This window comes from Crinia signifera, chromosome 3 (assembly GCF_055691185.1).
Source record: "Crinia signifera chromosome 3, ASM5569118v1, whole genome shotgun sequence".
Lineage (NCBI taxonomy): Eukaryota > Metazoa > Chordata > Amphibia > Anura > Myobatrachidae > Crinia > Crinia signifera.
Window position 1 is genome coordinate 328,652,820 of NC_139219.1, and position 13,108 is coordinate 328,665,927.

Below are 13,108 nucleotides of genomic sequence, written 5' to 3' on the forward strand. Positions count from 1 at the left end.
CTGCATACCACCCCCTGCCTGCACAGTACCCCCTGCCTGCATACCACCCCTTGCCTGCATATCATCCCTTGGCTGCACACCACACCCTGCCTGCATACCATCTCCTCCCTGAATACCATCTCCTGCCTGCAAAGCACCCCCTGCCTGCATACCACCCCTTCTTGCCTGCACATCACCCCTGCCTGCAAACCACCGCCTGCCTGCATACCACCTCCTGGCTGCATACCACCCCCTGCCTGCATACTACCCCCTACCTGCATACCACCTCCTGCCTGCATACCACCCCCTGCCTGCATACCACCTCCTACCTGCATACCACCCCCTGTCTGCATACCACCTCCTGCCTGCATACCACCCCCTGCCTGCATACCACCTCCTGCCTGCAAACCACCTCCTGCCTGCATACCACCCCCTGCCTGCATACCACCTCCTGCCTGCATACCACCCCCAGCCTGCATACCACCTCCTGCCTGCATACCACCTCCTGCCTGCATACCACCCCCTGCCTGCATACCAACTCCTGCCTGCATACCACCCCCTGCCTGCATACCACCCTATGCCTGCAAACCACCTCCTGCCTGCATACCACCCCCTGCCTGCATACCACCTCCTGCCTGCATACCACCCCCTGCCTGCATACCACCCCAAGCCTGCATACCACCTCCTGCCTGCACACCACCCCCTGCCTGCATTCCACCTCCTGCCTGCACATCACCCCCTGCCTGCATACCACCTCCTGCCTGCATACCACCCCCTGCCTGCATACCACCTCCTGCCTGCATACCAACTCCTGACTGCATACCATCCCCTGCCTACATACCACCTCCTGCCTGCATACCACCCCCTGCCTGCATACCACCTCCTGCCTGCATACCACCCCCTGCCTGCATACCACCCTATGCCTGCAAACCACCTCCTGCCTGCATACCACCCCCTGCCTGCATACCACATCCTGCCTGCATACCACCTCCTACCTGCATACCACCCCCTGCCTGCATACCAACTCCTGCCTGCATATCACCCCCTGCCTGCATACCACCCCTTGCCTGCATATCATCCCTTGGCTGCACACCACCCCCTGCCTGCATACCAACTCCTGCCTGCATACCACCCCCTGCCTGCACAGTACCCCCTGCCTGCATACCTCCCCTTGCCTGCACATCATCCCTTGGCTGCACACCACCCCCTGCCTGCATACCACCTCCTGCCTGCATACCAACTCCTGCATGCATACCACCCCCTGCCTGCACAGTACCCCCTGCCTGCATACCACCCCTTGCCTGCACATCATCCCTTGGCTGCACACCACCCCCTGCCTGCATACCATCTCCTCCCTGAATACCACCCCCTGCCTGCATACCACCTCCTGCCTGCATACCACCCACTGTCTGCATACCACCTCCTGCCTGCATACCACCCCCTGCCTGCATACCACCTCCTGCCTGCAAACCACCTCCTGCCTGCATACCACCCCCTGCCTGCATACCACCTCCTGCCTGCATACCACCCCCAGCCTGCATACCACCTCCTGCCTGCATACCACCCCCTGCCTGCATACCAACTCCTGCCTGCATACCACCCCCTGCCTGCATACCACCCTATGCCTGCAAACCACCTCCTGCCTGCATACCACCCCCTGCCTGCATATCACCTCCTGCCTGCACATCACCCCCTGCCTGCATACCACCTCCTGCCTGCATACCACCCCCTGCCTGCATACCACCTCCTGCCTGCATACCAACTCCTGACTGCATACCATCCCCTGCCTACATACCACCTCCTGCCTGCATACCACCCCCTGCCTGCATACCACCTCCTGCCTGCATACCACCCCCTGCCTGCATACCACCCTATGCCTGCAAACCACCTCCTGCCTGCATACCACCCCCTGCCTGCATACCACCTCCTGCCTGCATACCACCTCCTACCTGCATACCACCCCCTGCCTGCATACCACCTCCTGCCTGCATACCAACTCCTGCCTGCATACCACCCCCTGCCTGCACAGTACCCCCTGCCTGCATACCACCCCTTGCCTGCATATCATCCCTTGGCTGCACACCACCCCCTGCCTGCATACCACCTCCTGCCTGCATACCACCCCCTGCCTGCATACCACCTCCTGCCTGCATACCACCTCCTGCCTGCATACCACCCCCTGCCTGCATACCACCTCCTGCCTGCATACCACCTCCTGCCTGCATACCAACTCCTGCGTGCATACCGCCCCCTGCCTGCATATCACCCGCTGCCTGCATACCATCTCCTCCCTGAATACCATCTCCTGCCTGCAAACCACCCCCTGCCTGAATATCATTTCCTGCCTGCATACCACCCCTTCTTGCCTGCACATCACCCCTGCCTGCATACCACCGCCTGCCTGCATACCACCTCCTGCCTGCATACCACCCCCAGCCTGCATACCACCCCGTGCCTGCATACCACCCCCTGCCTGCATACCACCTCCTACCTGCATACCACCTCCTGCCTGCATACCACCTCCTGCCTGCATACCACCCCCAGCCTGCATACCACCTCCTGCCTGCATACCACCCACTGCCTGCAATACCACCCCTGCCTGCATACCACCTTCTGCCTGCATACCACCTCCTGCCTGCATACCACCCCCAGCCTGCATAACACCACCTGCCTGCATACCACCTCCTGCCTGCATACCACCCCCTGCCTGCATACCACCCTATGCCTGCAAACCACCTCCTGCCTGCATACCACCCCCTGCCTGCATACCACCCCCTGCCTGCATACCAACTCCTGCCTGCATACCACCCCCTGCCTGCACAGTACCCCCTGCCTGCATACCACCCCTTGCCTGCACATCATCCCTTGGCTGCACACCACCCCCTGCCTGCATACCATCTCCTCCCTGAATACCACCTCCTGCCTGCAAACTACCCCTGCCTGAATATGATTTCCTGCCTGCATACCACCCCTTCTTGCCTGCACATCACCCCTGCCTGCATACCACCGCCTGACTTTATACCACCGCCTGACCTTTTGTCTGCATAGCACCCTTGCCAGCTCCTGCCCCCACTCTGCCTCTCAATCAGGCAGAAGCATTCACTGCTACGCACTGTAATTCCAAAAATTGCCATTATGCCATTGGACAGCTTCTGCAATCCTACCAGAATGAGCTCAGTCACACACAATACACAAGTGTCACACATCAAATTAATCAGCACAGTCTCCTGGTGTGTATATCACCCCCAGCCTGCATACCACCCCGTGCCTGCATACCACCCCCTTCCTGCATACCACCTCCTACCTGCATACCACCTCCTGCCTGCATACCACCTCCTGCCTGCATACCACCCCCAGCCTGCATACCACCTCCTGCCTGCATACCACCTCCTGCCTGCAATACCACCCCCTGTCTGCATACCACCTCCTGCCTGCATACCAACTCCTGCATGCATACCGCCCCCTGCCTGCATATCACCCGCTGCCTGCATACCATCTCCTCCCTGAATACCATCTCCTGCCTGCAAACCACCCCCTGCCTGAATATCATTTCCTGCCTGCATACCACCCCTTCTTCCCTGCACATCACCCCTGCCTGCATACCACCGCCTGCCTGCATACCACCTCCTGCCTGCATACCACCCCCAGCCTGCATACCACCCCGTGCCTGAATACCACCCCCTGCCTGCATACCACCTCCTGCCTGCATACCACCCCCAGCCTGCATACCACCCCGTGCCTGCATACCACCCCCTGCCTGCATACCACCTCCTGCCTGCATACCACTCCCTGCCTGCATACCACCTCCTGCCTGCATACCACCTCTGGCCTACATACCAACTCCTGCCTGCATACCACCCCCTGCCTGCACAGTACCCCCTGCCTGCATACCACCCCTTGCCTGCATATCATCCCTTGGCTGCACACCACCCCCTGCCTGCATACCATCTCCTCCCTGAATACCATCTCCTGCCTGCAAAGCTCCCCCTGCCTGAATATCATTTCCTGCCTGCATACCACCCCTTCTTGCCTGCACATCACCCCTGCCTGCATACCACCGCCTGCCTGCATACCACCTCCTGCCTGCATACCACCCCCTGCCTGCATACCACCTCCTGCCTGCATACCACCCCCAGCCAGCATACCACCCTCTGCATGCATACCACCCCCAGCCTGCATACCAACTCCTGCCTGCATACCACCCCCTGCCTGCATACCACCTCCTACCTGCATACCACCTCCTGCCTGCATACCACCTCCTGCCTGCATACCAACCCAAGCCTGCATACCACCTCCTGCCTGCATACCACCTCCTGCCTGCAATACCACTTCCTGCCTGCATACCACCTCCTGCCTGCATACCACCTCCTGCCTGCATACCACCCCCAGCCTGCATACCACCTCCTGCTTGCATACCACCTCCTGCCTGCATACCACCTCCTGCCTGCATACCACCCCCTGCCTGCACAGTACCCCCTGCCTGCATACCACCCCTTGCCTGCATATCATCCCTTGGCTGCACACCACCCCCTGCCTGCATACCATCTCCTCCCTGAATACCATCTCCTGCCTGCAAAGCACCCCCTGCCTGAATATCATTTCCTGCCTGCATACCACCCCTTCTTGCCTGCACATCACCCCTGCCTGCATACCACCGCCTGCCTGCATACCACCCCCAGCCTGCATACCACCCTCTGCATGCATACCACCCCCAGCCTGCATACCAACTCCTGCCTGCATACCACCCCCTGCCTGCATACCACCTCCTACCTGCATACCACCTCCTGCCTGCATACCACCTCCTGCCTGCATACCACCCCCAGCCTGCATACCACCTCCTGCCTGCATACCACCTCCTGCCTGCAATACCACCCCCTGCCTGCATAACACCTCCTGCCTGCATACCACCTCCTGCCTGCATACCACCCCCAGCCTGCATACCACCTCCTGCTTGCATACCACCTCCTGCCTGCATACCACCTCCTGCCTGCATACCAACTCCTGCCTGCATACCACCCCCTGCCTGCACAGTACCCCCTGCCTGCATACCACCCCTTGCCTGCATATCATCCCTTGGCTGCACACAAAACCCTGCCTGCATACCATCTCCTCCCTGAATACCATCTCCTGCCTGCAAAGCACCCCCTGCCTGAATATCATTTCCTGCCTGCATACCACCCCTTCTTGCCTGCACATCACCCCTGCCTGCATACCACCGCCTGCCTGCATACCACCTCCTGCCTGCATACCACCCTCTGCATGCATACCACCCCCAGCCTGCATACCACCCTCTGCATGCATACCACCCCCAGCCTGCATACCAACTCCTGCCTGCATACCACCTCCTGCCTGCATACCAACTCCTGCCTGCATACCACCCCCTGCCTGCACAGTACCCCCTGCCTGCATACCACCCCTTGCCTGCATATCATCCCTTGGCTGCACACCACACCCTGCCTGCATACCATCTCCTCCCTGAATACCATCTCCTGCCTGCAAAGCACCCCCTGCCTGCATACCACCCCTTCTTGCCTGCACATCACCCCTGCCTGCAAACCACCGCCTGCCTGCATACCACCTCCTGGCTGCATACCACCCCCTGCCTGCATACTACCCCCTACCTGCATACCACCTCCTGCCTGCATACCACCCCCTGCCTGCATACCACCTCCTACCTGCATACCACCCCCTGTCTGCATACCACCTCCTGCCTGCATACCACCCCCTGCCTGCATACCACCTCCTGCCTGCAAACCACCTCCTGCCTGCATACCACCCCCTGCCTGCATACCACCTCCTGCCTGCATACCACCCCCAGCCTGCATACCACCTCCTGCCTGCATACCACCTCCTGCCTGCATACCACCCCCTGCCTGCATACCAACTCCTGCCTGCATACCACCCCCTGCCTGCATACCACCCTATGCCTGCAAACCACCTCCTGCCTGCATACCACCCCCTGCCTGCATACCACCTCCTGCCTGCATACCACCCCCTGCCTGCATACCACCCCAAGCCTGCATACCACCTCCTGCCTGCACACCACCCCCTGCCTGCATACCACCTCCTGCCTGCACATCACCCCCTGCCTGCATACCACCTCCTGCCTGCATACCACCCCCTGCCTGCATACCACCTCCTGCCTGCATACCAACTCCTGACTGCATACCATCCCCTGCCTACATACCACCTCCTGCCTGCATACCACCCCCTGCCTGCATACCACCTCCTGCCTGCATACCACCCCCTGCCTGCATACCACCCTATGCCTGCAAACCACCTCCTGCCTGCATACCACCCCCTGCCTGCATACCACATCCTGCCTGCATACCACCTCCTACCTGCATACCACCCCCTGCCTGCATACCAACTCCTGCCTGCATATCACCCCCTGCCTGCATACCACCCCTTGCCTGCATATCATCCCTTGGCTGCACACCACCCCCTGCCTGCATACCACCTTCTGCCTGCATACCACCCCCTGCCTGCATACCACCTCCTGCCTGCATACCACCTCCTGCCTGCATATCACCCCCTGCCTGCATACCACCTCCTGCCTGCATACCACCTCCTGCCTGCATACCAACTCCTGCGTGCATACCGCCCCCTGCCTGCATATCACCCGCTGCCTGCATACCATCTCCTCCCTGAATACCATCTCCTGCCTGCAAACCACCCCCTGCCTGAATATCATTTCCTGCCTGCATACCACCCCTTCTTGCCTGCACATCACCCCTGCCTGCATACCACCGCCTGCCTGCATACCACCTCCTGCCTGCATACCACCCCCAGCCTGCATACCACCCCATGCCTGCATACCACCCCCTGCCTGCATACCACCTCCTACCTGCATACCACCTCCTGCCTGCATACCACCTCCTGCCTGCATACCACCCCCAGCCTGCATACCACCTCCTGCCTGCATACCACCCCCTGCCTGCAATACCACCCCTGCTTGCATACCACCTTCTGCCTGCATACCACCTCCTGCCTGCATACCACCCCCAGCCTGCATAACACCACCTGCCTGCATACCACCTCCTGCCTGCATACCAACTCCTGCCTGCATACCACCTCCTGCCTGCATACCACCCCCTGCCTGCATACCACCTCCTGCCTGCATACCAACTCCTGCCTGCATACCACCCCCTGCCTGCACAGTACCCCCTGCCTGCATACCTCCCCTTGCCTGCACATCATCCCTTGGCTGCACACCACCCCCTGCCTGCATACCACCTCCTGCCTGCATACCAACTCCTGCATGCATACCACCCCCTGCCTGCACAGTACCCCCTGCCTGCATACCACCCCTTGCCTGCACATCATCCCTTGGCTGCACACCACCCCCTGCCTGCATACCATCTCCTCCCTGAATACCACCCCCTGCCTGCATACCACCTCCTGCCTGCATACCACCCACTGTCTGCATACCACCTCCTGCCTGCATACCACCCCCTGCCTGCATACCACCTCCTGCCTGCAAACCACCTCCTGCCTGCATACCACCCCCTGCCTGCATACCACCTCCTGCCTGCATACCACCCCCAGCCTGCATACCACCTCCTGCCTGCATACCACCCCCTGCCTGCATACCAACTCCTGCCTGCATACCACCCCCTGCCTGCATACCACCCTATGCCTGCAAACCACCTCCTGCCTGCATACCACCCCCTGCCTGCATATCACCTCCTGCCTGCACATCACCCCCTGCCTGCATACCACCTCCTGCCTGCATACCACCCCCTGCCTGCATACCACCTCCTGCCTGCATACCAACTCCTGACTGCATACCATCCCCTGCCTACATACCACCTCCTGCCTGCATACCACCCCCTGCCTGCATACCACCTCCTGCCTGCATACCACCCCCTGCCTGCATACCACCCTATGCCTGCAAACCACCTCCTGCCTGCATACCACCCCCTGCCTGCATACCACCTCCTGCCTGCATACCACCTCCTACCTGCATACCACCCCCTGCCTGCATACCACCTCCTGCCTGCATACCAACTCCTGCCTGCATACCACCCCCTGCCTGCACAGTACCCCCTGCCTGCATACCACCCCTTGCCTGCATATCATCCCTTGGCTGCACACCACCCCCTGCCTGCATACCACCTCCTGCCTGCATACCACCCCCTGCCTGCATACCACCTCCTGCCTGCATACCACCTCCTGCCTGCATACCACCCCCTGCCTGCATACCACCTCCTGCCTGCATACCACCTCCTGCCTGCATACCAACTCCTGCGTGCATACCGCCCCCTGCCTGCATATCACCCGCTGCCTGCATACCATCTCCTCCCTGAATACCATCTCCTGCCTGCAAACCACCCCCTGCCTGAATATCATTTCCTGCCTGCATACCACCCCTTCTTGCCTGCACATCACCCCTGCCTGCATACCACCGCCTGCCTGCATACCACCTCCTGCCTGCATACCACCCCCAGCCTGCATACCACCCCGTGCCTGCATACCACCCCCTGCCTGCATACCACCTCCTACCTGCATACCACCTCCTGCCTGCATACCACCTCCTGCCTGCATACCACCCCAGCCTGCATACCACCTCCTGCCTGCATACCACCCCCTGCCTGCAATACCACCCCTGCCTGCATACCACCTTCTGCCTGCATACCACCTCCTGCCTGCATACCACCCCCAGCCTGCATAACACCACCTGCCTGCATACCACCTCCTGCCTGCATACCACCCCCTGCCTGCATACCACCCTATGCCTGCAAACCACCTCCTGCCTGCATACCACCCCCTGCCTGCATACCACCCCCTGCCTGCATACCAACTCCTGCCTGCATACCACCCCCTGCCTGCACAGTACCCCCTGCCTGCATACCACCCCTTGCCTGCACATCATCCCTTGGCTGCACACCACACCCTGCCTGCATACCATCTCCTCCCTGAATACCATCTCCTGCCTGCAAAGCACCCCCTGCCTGCATACCACCCCTTCTTGCCTGCACATCACCCCTGCCTGCAAACCACCGCCTGCCTGCATACCACCTCCTGGCTGCATACCACCCCCTGCCTGCATACTACCCCCTACCTGCATACCACCTCCTGCCTGCATACCACCCCCTGCCTGCATACCACCTCCTACCTGCATACCACCCCCTGTCTGCATACCACCTCCTGCCTGCATACCACCCCCTGCCTGCATACCACCTCCTGCCTGCAAACCACCTCCTGCCTGCATACCACCCCCTGCCTGCATACCACCTCCTGCCTGCATACCACCCCCAGCCTGCATACCACCTCCTGCCTGCATACCACCTCCTGCCTGCATACCACCCCCTGCCTGCATACCAACTCCTGCCTGCATACCACCCCCTGCCTGCATACCACCCTATGCCTGCAAACCACCTCCTGCCTGCATACCACCCCCTGCCTGCATACCACCTCCTGCCTGCATACCACCCCCTGCCTGCATACCACCCCAAGCCTGCATACCACCTCCTGCCTGCACACCACCCCCTGCCTGCATACCACCTCCTGCCTGCACATCACCCCCTGCCTGCATACCACCTCCTGCCTGCATACCACCCCCTGCCTGCATACCACCTCCTGCCTGCATACCAACTCCTGACTGCATACCATCCCCTGCCTACATACCACCTCCTGCCTGCATACCACCCCCTGCCTGCATACCACCTCCTGCCTGCATACCACCCCCTGCCTGCATACCACCCTATGCCTGCAAACCACCTCCTGCCTGCATACCACCCCCTGCCTGCATACCACATCCTGCCTGCATACCACCTCCTACCTGCATACCACCCCCTGCCTGCATACCAACTCCTGCCTGCATATCACCCCCTGCCTGCATACCACCCCTTGCCTGCATATCATCCCTTGGCTGCACACCACCCCCTGCCTGCATACCACCTTCTGCCTGCATACCACCCCCTGCCTGCATACCACCTCCTGCCTGCATACCACCTCCTGCCTGCATATCACCCCCTGCCTGCATACCACCTCCTGCCTGCATACCACCTCCTGCCTGCATACCAACTCCTGCGTGCATACCGCCCCCTGCCTGCATATCACCCGCTGCCTGCATACCATCTCCTCCCTGAATACCATCTCCTGCCTGCAAACCACCCCCTGCCTGAATATCATTTCCTGCCTGCATACCACCCCTTCTTGCCTGCACATCACCCCTGCCTGCATACCACCGCCTGCCTGCATACCACCTCCTGCCTGCATACCACCCCCAGCCTGCATACCACCCCATGCCTGCATACCACCCCCTGCCTGCATACCACCTCCTACCTGCATACCACCTCCTGCCTGCATACCACCTCCTGCCTGCATACCACCCCCAGCCTGCATACCACCTCCTGCCTGCATACCACCCCCTGCCTGCAATACCACCCCTGCTTGCATACCACCTTCTGCCTGCATACCACCTCCTGCCTGCATACCACCCCCAGCCTGCATAACACCACCTGCCTGCATACCACCTCCTGCCTGCATACCAACTCCTGCCTGCATACCACCTCCTGCCTGCATACCACCCCCTGCCTGCATACCACCTCCTGCCTGCATACCAACTCCTGCCTGCATACCACCCCCTGCCTGCACAGTACCCCCTGCCTGCATACCTCCCCTTGCCTGCACATCATCCCTTGGCTGCACACCACCCCCTGCCTGCATACCACCTCCTGCCTGCATACCAACTCCTGCATGCATACCACCCCCTGCCTGCACAGTACCCCCTGCCTGCATACCACCCCTTGCCTGCACATCATCCCTTGGCTGCACACCACCCCCTGCCTGCATACCATCTCCTCCCTGAATACCACCCCCTGCCTGCATACCACCTCCTGCCTGCATACCACCCACTGTCTGCATACCACCTCCTGCCTGCATACCACCCCCTGCCTGCATACCACCTCCTGCCTGCAAACCACCTCCTGCCTGCATACCACCCCCTGCCTGCATACCACCTCCTGCCTGCATACCACCCCCAGCCTGCATACCACCTCCTGCCTGCATACCACCCCCTGCCTGCATACCAACTCCTGCCTGCATACCACCCCCTGCCTGCATACCACCCTATGCCTGCAAACCACCTCCTGCCTGCATACCACCCCCTGCCTGCATATCACCTCCTGCCTGCACATCACCCCCTGCCTGCATACCACCTCCTGCCTGCATACCACCCCCTGCCTGCATACCACCTCCTGCCTGCATACCAACTCCTGACTGCATACCATCCCCTGCCTACATACCACCTCCTGCCTGCATACCACCCCCTGCCTGCATACCACCTCCTGCCTGCATACCACCCCCTGCCTGCATACCACCCTATGCCTGCAAACCACCTCCTGCCTGCATACCACCCCCTGCCTGCATACCACCTCCTGCCTGCATACCACCTCCTACCTGCATACCACCCCCTGCCTGCATACCACCTCCTGCCTGCATACCAACTCCTGCCTGCATACCACCCCCTGCCTGCACAGTACCCCCTGCCTGCATACCACCCCTTGCCTGCATATCATCCCTTGGCTGCACACCACCCCCTGCCTGCATACCACCTCCTGCCTGCATACCACCCCCTGCCTGCATACCACCTCCTGCCTGCATACCACCTCCTGCCTGCATACCACCCCCTGCCTGCATACCACCTCCTGCCTGCATACCACCTCCTGCCTGCATACCAACTCCTGCGTGCATACCGCCCCCTGCCTGCATATCACCCGCTGCCTGCATACCATCTCCTCCCTGAATACCATCTCCTGCCTGCAAACCACCCCCTGCCTGAATATCATTTCCTGCCTGCATACCACCCCTTCTTGCCTGCACATCACCCCTGCCTGCATACCACCGCCTGCCTGCATACCACCTCCTGCCTGCATACCACCCCCAGCCTGCATACCACCCCGTGCCTGCATACCACCCCCTGCCTGCATACCACCTCCTACCTGCATACCACCTCCTGCCTGCATACCACCTCCTGCCTGCATACCACCCCAGCCTGCATACCACCTCCTGCCTGCATACCACCCCCTGCCTGCAATACCACCCCTGCCTGCATACCACCTTCTGCCTGCATACCACCTCCTGCCTGCATACCACCCCCAGCCTGCATAACACCACCTGCCTGCATACCACCTCCTGCCTGCATACCACCCCCTGCCTGCATACCACCCTATGCCTGCAAACCACCTCCTGCCTGCATACCACCCCCTGCCTGCATACCACCCCCTGCCTGCATACCAACTCCTGCCTGCATACCACCCCCTGCCTGCACAGTACCCCCTGCCTGCATACCACCCCTTGCCTGCACATCATCCCTTGGCTGCACACCACCCCCTGCCTGCATACCATCTCCTCCCTGAATACCACCTCCTGCCTGCAAACTACCCCTGCCTGAATATGATTTCCTGCCTGCATACCACCCCTTCTTGCCTGCACATCACCCCTGCCTGCATACCACCGCCTGACTTTATACCACCGCCTGACCTTTTGTCTGCATAGCACCCTTGCCAGCTCCTGCCCCCACTCTGCCTCTCAATCAGGCAGAAGCATTCACTGCTACGCACTGTAATTCCAAAAATTGCCATTATGCCATTGGACAGCTTCTGCAATCCTACCAGAATGAGCTCAGTCACACACAATACACAAGTGTCACACATCAAATTAATCAGCACAGTCTCCTGGTGTGTATATCACCCCCAGCCTGCATACCACCCCGTGCCTGCATACCACCCCCTTCCTGCATACCACCTCCTACCTGCATACCACCTCCTGCCTGCATACCACCTCCTGCCTGCATACCACCCCCAGCCTGCATACCACCTCCTGCCTGCATACCACCTCCTGCCTGCAATACCACCCCCTGTCTGCATACCACCTCCTGCCTGCATACCAACTCCTGCATGCATACCGCCCCCTGCCTGCATATCACCCGCTGCCTGCATACCATCTCCTCCCTGAATACCATCTCCTGCCTGCAAACCACCCCCTGCCTGAATATCATTTCCTGCCTGCATACCACCCCTTCTTCCCTGCACATCACCCCTGCCTGCATACCACCGCCTGCCTGCATACCACCTCCTGCCTGCATACCACCCCCAGCCTGCATACCACCCCGTGCCTGAAT